This window comes from Zonotrichia leucophrys, chromosome Z, assembly GCF_028769735.1.
Source record: "Zonotrichia leucophrys gambelii isolate GWCS_2022_RI chromosome Z, RI_Zleu_2.0, whole genome shotgun sequence".
Classification (NCBI taxonomy): domain Eukaryota; kingdom Metazoa; phylum Chordata; class Aves; order Passeriformes; family Passerellidae; genus Zonotrichia; species Zonotrichia leucophrys.
In genome coordinates, this window is record NC_088200.1 from 13,829,698 (window position 1) to 13,837,631 (window position 7,934).

Below are 7,934 nucleotides of genomic sequence, written 5' to 3' on the forward strand. Positions count from 1 at the left end.
AAGCAACTCCAGACTGAGGAAAAGTTGAAGACCAAGCAGGGATCAGCCTCACACAGAGGTGAGGAGGGAGCTGGGCTGCTCTCTGTTGGGAGGAAGGGTCTTGTGGCAGCCCAGAGAGGCTGTGCACATTGCCAAGGAACAGCTGTGCCCTGCATGTGCCCCCTGCAAGGAGCTGCGCTGCTGCCAGTGCCCCTGGAGCTGTAGGGCTGCTGAGCTGCAGGGCGGGGAGAGGAGCAGGAGGGTGCATGTGCATCTGAGGCATTCCTGGAGAGCACAGGGCTCTGGGCTCCCTGCTGTACCAGGGCAGCCCAGAGGCCATGCTGTTCCTCTGGTAGTTCTGGGGAAGCGGGGCAGGATTTTGCCCTGGCCTGCTTCAAGTTTCTGCCATCAGGGGCATGTTTCCCTGAGCAACTATTTATAAGTTTCCGGGATATGTATCCCATGAAACATGTACCTTTAGCTGCTTTAAGTTTACGTTGCAGCGTCTGTTACACTTTGTGTTTCCACTTTGCAGGCCTGACTGGCTACACTCTTACCAAGAAGTTTTCTCTGCACGCTTCCCGTTGTCTCTTCACCAGGAAGTCCTTGCATCCTGTCGGAAGAGCTGTCATTCCTCCAAGCACAGGAAGAAGCTGCCTCCTGTGTGAAGACTGTTTGAAGATTAGAATTTATATGTTAGGCTTTATAATTGCAGATGTACCTATGTTCAGATTTTTAGAATTGTAGTTTTAAATAACTGTGTTTTCATTATATCTTGAAATTTTGATTACTTATTTTTAATTGTAATATTTTTTGATGATTTAAAAAAGTTAAATAAATGTGGCATTCACATTCTCTGAACAGAGAGAGAGAGAGAGATAATTCTCTCTCAGAGGATTTTTCCTGGAGAAGCACAGAGAGAAGAAGAGGAAACATTTTTTATCTCTGCTTGCTGCTCCTGTTGTTTTGCACATGTGGAATGTGTTAGAAAGATTGTTTACTTGAATTGAGTTTCTAATTGGATTCCGGTGATGGTGGTTCACATTAATTGGCCTATTGGGTCAATGCTGTATCCGGGCTGTCTCCAGACAGTCACAGGTTTTTCTTTAGTATTCTTTGTAGTATGGTGTTCTTTAATATATTACAGTATAATGGAATATCATGTACTTTTAATAAAGCAAATGTTCAGCCTTCTGAATCAATGGAGTCAGATGCCAATCATTCTCTGGTTGGGGGTGCCCTGCTTTTCGATAAATAAATAAAATTGAAATGAACCAAAAGGAGAATGTGAGTTCTCCTAGCCTAGAGGTTATGGGAGTGCAGCTCACTCGATGTGCCAGTGTCTCACCACATGCTTTCCTCATTGGGCCGCTCCGCTTCCTCTTCCACCATGGCTTCTTTGTGTCATTTGTGCTGCTCTTTGTTACTTGGCATTACAATGGGACCACCTGTTCACATGTTCGGGGGACAATGGACCCAAAAGATCCTGTCCAGTCAAAAGTTTTCCACGTAAATTTATTCTGTGCTCACCAAAGGCCTGAGCAAAGAAACCAAGGAGAGTGTGCCCAAATGGCAAAGCTTTGCTCCTTTGCCATCTCACACAGATCTGGCTCACAAGTGTCTTCAATCACAATTTCATAGGTAAGATGAAGTTGTGTATTTCACTGGAAAATGATGCACAGCTTTGGAAAAGTCACCTGTATGTATATTTACCCAGGACAGCAGTCTAACTGTGTTGTTTGCAACTTGCTTGCTGAGGGATGAGTGGACTGTGAGGCCAATAATGAGTGACAAGGGTTCCTCCAATCTATTTACACTCCAGCCTGGGTGCCATTCAGCCCAGAGCTAGGGGATCATTTGTTCCAATGGACCAGTGCTTGCCAGGGTAATGAATTCCTGCATAGCTGGAACAAGCAATTCTGTATTCCACTCCAGCTATTGGTGGGCTGCATGATCATTGACAATGCTGCCTTTCCAGAAATTATTCTACAGTTTCCTTTCATAGTAATTTTAAGCTTTTATAGTTCTTATTTCAATTTGCTTTGCCTTAGGAAAAACACTTCTGGGCCCAGTGCATTCTGTAACCTTTTAACAGCAAAATCCTCATGGCTGCCAGCTTCAGATGTTACAGAAGGAACTGCATGTGAATGGGTTAATTGGGTTTTCTGCAGGAAAAACTCTGTGTCACATGCCTGCATGTGTTTGCTTAGCTATGGGTCTAGTCCTGGCCTAGTAAAGCCCAGGCAGGATGGCATGTTGCAGAGAAAACTGCTCCATGAGCTTATGGGGTTGCCATCAGCAGCAGAGTGAATGTGTCCTTTGGGGATTTCTTTGGAGACAAGATTAGGGGCCTGCTCCATGCCACAATAGTCTCTTAGATCTTTCTAAAATGTCCTAAAAATGGCTGTGAAACTTCACATCTCCTTGCACAGCCACTGGTTGAAGAGGGACGTTCTTGTCCCTCCTCAAAGCTACTGCTCTTGCACACCAAGAAATATGAACATCCACAAACAGCAATGATGCATGATCCTCCTGCTGCTGCTTCAGAGCTCTGCGAAGGGCAGAGCTGGGGATTACCAATGTGAGCACTTAATTAGCATTTCATGCTCCTTCATGATATCCAGATCTCAGAGCTTTTAGTTTCAAAGCAGCCACTGTACTGGCTCTAGGGAAGAAGAGTAAATGGGAAACAGACACTGCCAGCCTTGCAGGGGTATGGGGGAAAACCTGGAGTGTCTGCATCAAAAGATGAATGGGAAGAGTGTAATTGCCCAAGCCAAAGCTTCATTAGGAGAGCAGGATCATTTCTTTGCTGCATGCTTGCATGAAAATCATTTGGGACCTCCATTCTGTATCTCATGCAGAAAAGGAGGTCATGCTACTTAAAAACACAGTGGGATGTAGCTCTGTAGTGGTTCACAATGAGGCAGACTGCCTGCTTTGTCACTGCCAGCCCTGGTGACCCTGCGAGGGACTGTAGTGTATCCCATGCTTGTTTTACCTCCAAGAAAAGCTTGGTTTTGCTTATTAATGTGGAATAAATACAAGAGTAATAAAATGGACAGTTAATCAGGTCATTTTGGAGGACAGGCTCTTGGTTTCACACGTCAGTCCTGTACCTTGTGCTCCCAAGGCTTGTCACTCATCATGAAATATTTCAATATAAAAACTCAGCTCTCATGTTACATCTGAATAAAATTGCATCAGATCATCAAGAATTCTGCAGGCAGGATCAAGACAAAAGCCTTCTGCCTCCCACTTTAAGCTGTCCTGGAATTCTGCAGCCCTTTCTGAAAGCTGCTGTAGGCAGAGAGTTTGTAGTTGTTTTTGTGGCCTTTATGAAAGATATGTGTATCAGTCTGCAGGGCTCTTCCGGCAGAAATCTGTTTGTCCAAGCCCAGGGACACGGTGCTGGCAGAAGCGGAGCAGCCGTGCTCCCAGCCTGAGAGTGTGTGAGCTGAGCCACACCGGGGAGAAAAGACACTGAGGGGCTCCAGCCAAGCTGCTTCACCTGCCGTGCCCACTCCACGGAGCTCTGCACTGGGAGAAAGTCAATGCCGGAGAAGCCACTGAACTTTCATCTGCTGCTGGAACTACTCCATGATAGCTCCTGCTCTTCCTGAGGGAGAACCCAGTGCCATCTTGTAACGCATGTCCTGGGGGGATTTTTCTCTGGAATTTTGGGTCTTTGTTCAAGTGGGGGGACGGTGAGGTCTGAGTTTGATATCTAGAAGCTACAGGCCTTTTTTCTTGCTTTTCAGGCATTCTGCTTGTTAATAAACGATTGGGGTTTTTTCCCAAATTTCATCTATTAGTATTCATTTCTTATTGCTGTCAAAGCAGCCCAAGTTGGCACTGGTGCCAGCTTGGGCCTGGGAGGCATCCTGCACAATGTGGAATTTCTGCAGGCAGCAGCCACTCCAGGCCACAGGCCCCTGAAAACCAACGCCAGCCCTTTTCCCACAGAAGAAAAGAATTGCTAAGCCAGTCTTACTGGATAACCAAGGAGGCAAAGGGTATGTTAATTAGAAGAGGTTTTTATGACTTAGAGCAAAGGATAAACCCACCTCAAACAAGAAGATGTTTTTACCAAGCAGAAAGATAGCACAGGCAAACAAGTCAGCAAAGTTACAAGTAGAAAAATGGTCTCAGAATTTCCACTGCAAGAAAACTGAAAAACAACTTCTAGCTTAAACTGTGACATACTAACTTTTAGTGATTGGAGTCTAATAACATGAATATGGTATATATAGTAGTTATGATAGGCTATAGATAATAATTAAGGTATAAATTTGTTCTATTGTATTAAGATGCTCAGCCAAGAAAAGTATATAATGCATTGTAACCAAAACTAAAGGGTCTCCAGGCCTGCCTGCAGCTGGAGCTGACAGCTGTAGGCACAGGCTCTGTCACCCATGACCCTGGACTGCTGTAACGTCTTGGATGGAACAAACTGCATTTTGGAGAGCTGCTTGGAGTCTTGCATCTGTCATTTTGGCTCTTACAGGAAACCATGGTTCAGTCTGAACTACCTCAGACATGGGCACAGGCTGGGAGAGGAAATCACTGAGAGCACCAGAGCAGAGAAGGACTCTTGGGTTCTGCTGGATGAGAGGCTGGACCTGACCCAGCGGCGCATGCTGGGAGCCCAGAAAGCCAACTGCATCCAAAGCAGCGTGGGCAGCAGGGCTGAGGGAGGGGATTCTGCCCCTCTGCTCTGCCCTTGTGAGAGGCCAGCTGCAGTGCTGCATCCAGCTCTGGGGTCCTCAGCACAGGAAAGACACATGGACCTCTGCAGGGCTCCTCCTCCTCCAGAGGAGGCTGTAAAGATGGTGAGAAGAAATGAGCCCCTCTGCTACAAGAACAGGTGGGGAGAGCTGGGCCTGTTCAGCTTGGAGAAGACTCAGGGGAGACTTCATTCCAGCTTTCCAGTACCTGAAGGGGGCTTAGGAAAATTTTTATGAGGAGGAACTTTTTATGTGAGCATACAATTACAGGACAAGAGGCAGGGGTTTTAAACTGAAAGAGGGCAGGCTTATATTAGATGTTAAAAAGAAATTCTTCACTCAGAGGGTGGCGAGGCACTGCTAGAGGTTGCCAAAAGAAGTGGAACTGTTTGCTGCCTTACAGCAAGTCTTTAAGCCACTGCCCAAAAATTAAGACTTTGTTGCAAATATTTGACTGCTAACTTTTAAAGTGTTGACCAGAGAGAGCTGGGTACAGCTCTCTGGATACAGGCACAGCTGTTCAGGGAGAAAAAGGCAAGATGAAGATGTGTTCCCTGGTGATGGGGAAGCAGGGATAGTTTTAGCTGCAGCTTGAATGACAGCTCTGAAGACCCACAGAGCATGCATTCATTCATTCCTTCTGTTCCCTCTGTGTCCCTTTCTAAGATGGATGCCCAGCTGCAGGTGGATCAGAAGCTGGAGGAGAGGGAACACTTACTGCAGAGCAGCATTGGAACAGGAGAGAGGGAGCTGGGGCTGCAAACACAGGCCCTGGAAATGAACAAACACAAGGTGAGCGAGGCCTTCCTTTCCTCTTGGGCTGTGAGGGGGAGCTTGGGGAGGTAGGGAAGGCTCTGAGCTCTTACTGGCATTACAGAACCTGGTATTCCCTGGTTTTGGATGAGTGTATCAGAAGGCTGAGGAGTCCTGGAGAAAATTATGATTAAAGCACTGGAGACTGATGTTTTGTTTTGGTAAGAAGAAGCAGGTTATTTGTTTTTCTGGTAAAGAAAAAGACAGCAGCCAGATGAACTGGGGTGAAAGCTTTTATAGCAAAGATAAGCAAAAGGAGATATAGGTGGGGAGTGTGAACACTTTTAACAAATTCCTAAGATAGTAAAGTAGGTGTGTTACCAGTAAAATAAGACTAAGTCTTGTGCTGCCTTTGTTGTTAAAGTTTAGTAGAAATGCAGAAATTACATTAAAACAGGCAAAAAGGAAAGCTAGAATACCACAGTGAGGCGGAGCTAGGGAGAATTCAGCAGAGTCACCTGTGCTTAATATGACAATTAGTGGTATTAGGGCATTTGGTTATAAAGTCAGAAGAGAGCTGGTGAAGAGAGAAGATTGTTAGAAATAGGTATCTTGCAGTTCTGTCTAGTTCAGCTATAGAACTGCCTCTGGACAATTTAATAGAGAAGATGTTGAAGTTGGAAGGCTGAAAATACTTTGAGAAGAGATTTGGATGATCACTAGTGTTTTTCTAAGTGATGTGCTTTGCAGCATGCCAAGGTTTGGCTCTGCCCAAAGGAATCTTGAAGCTAAATGATTAAAACTTGTAGATAATAAGGTAATAACAAGGGAATAGGAGCCACTAGAGCTGTTCTTCTATGTTTGGTCCTTATATACTGGTTTTCTTTCTCAGATCATGGATGCAGCCCAGCTTGCAGATGATCTGAAGGCCCAGCTAGAACAGGCTCAGAAGTAGTTACATGATTTTCAGGAAGAGATTGTGAAAAACAGAGTAACTAGAGAGAAAGAGATGTTCAACTTCAAAAGGGCTGAGGTACATATCCTATACACACTCCTTAAAGATCGGTCTGCCTTGGTGTCTTTCTTGTACATTGAGCTTGCCGAGGGTTTCAGCTGAACTGCTCTTGGTGTCCAGTTTCACTTTGATTTTGGCTTCATGAGGTCTTGGCTCTTTCAGATTTTGTCCCCTGATAACTGACAATACTTGTAGCATCAGAGGAACATGTTGCCTCTTGGATTATAGAGGATGAAACTATGGATGGTATGACTTAGCAAGATGCATATCCTCTTTGGTCCCTGAAGAAGCTGATAGAGAATTTACTGCTCCTTCTCTTGGTCTCCTGCTTTTGTGCAGGAAGATATTTCTGGGTTGCGCAGAAGGCTGGAGACCACAAAGAAGCCTGACATGGTTCCCAACTGTGATGAGATCCTGATGGAGGAAAACAAGGATTGCAAGGTGAGTATCTGTGTCCCTCAGCTTCCCTTTTTACCTTAGTCAGAAGGTGTGCAGGCACACTTTCAGTATCTGACATCTCTCGTCTGTACTCTGGCACTGGAGAAACCACATTGTCTTTCTGAGGAATGGAAGGACCTTCATGTTGAGACATCTCTAAGCACAGCAGCTGGGCTGCAGCGCCCCTCACAGCTCTGTGTCTGTGTGTCTGTGTGTCTGTGTGTCTGTGTGTCTGTCCATGTGTGTCTGTGTCTGTGTGTGTCTGTATGTGTGTGTCTGTGTGTGTGTGCCTGTGTGTCTGTGTGTGTGTGTGTCTGTGCGCCTGTGTCTGTGTGTGTCTGTCTGCATGTGTGTGTGTGTTGTGTCTGTGTGTGTGTCTGTGTGTGTGTGTGTGTGTGTGTTTGTGTGTGTGCGCCTGTGTGCCTGTGTGTGTGTCTGTGTGCGTGTGTGCGTGTGTGTGTGTTGTGTCTGTGTGTGTCTGTCTGCGTGTGTGTGTGTGTGTCTGTGTGTGTGTGTGTCTGTGTCTGTGTGTGTGTCTGTGTGTGTGTGTGTCTGTGTGTGTGTTGCAGGCCCGCCTGACATGCCCGTGCTGCAGCACGCACAAGAAGGACGCGCTGCTCATCAAGCGCTTCCACGTTTTCTGCTTGGAGTGCGTGTGGCCGCGCTACGGCCTCTGGCAGCGCAAGCGCCCCAAGCGCAGCGCGGCCTTCGGGGCCAGCGGCTCCCACAGGATCGACATTGGCTGAGGCCTCTGAGCCCCCGCTGCTGCAAAGCCTCCCTCCCTCCCTCTCAGCTTCTGCTGCCTGGGCTGCAGCATCTCCTGGCAGTGGCCTTCAGGGTCTCGAAAGAAACACACTCTTGATCTTGCTTCCTTTCTTGGCCCTGTCCCTTTGGTCGTGCCCTCGTTTTTTGTGTGTTCTTTGTGCCTGAGAGGAAATTTCCCATTTCTCCCTATCACACTGCCAAGGTGGGAACGTGCCACTGCCTTGGTGGGATGGAAGCTGAGCTGCAGCAGGGATCTG

General features: G+C 46.6%; 1 pseudogene; it reads left to right on the plus strand.

The window, feature by feature from the left end:
• LOC135459738 (E3 ubiquitin-protein ligase BRE1A-like) overlaps positions 1 to 7,658 on the plus strand; it is a 42,185-nt pseudogene extending 34,527 nt beyond the window's left edge.
• The last annotated feature ends 276 nt before the right edge of the window (positions 7,659 to 7,934 follow it).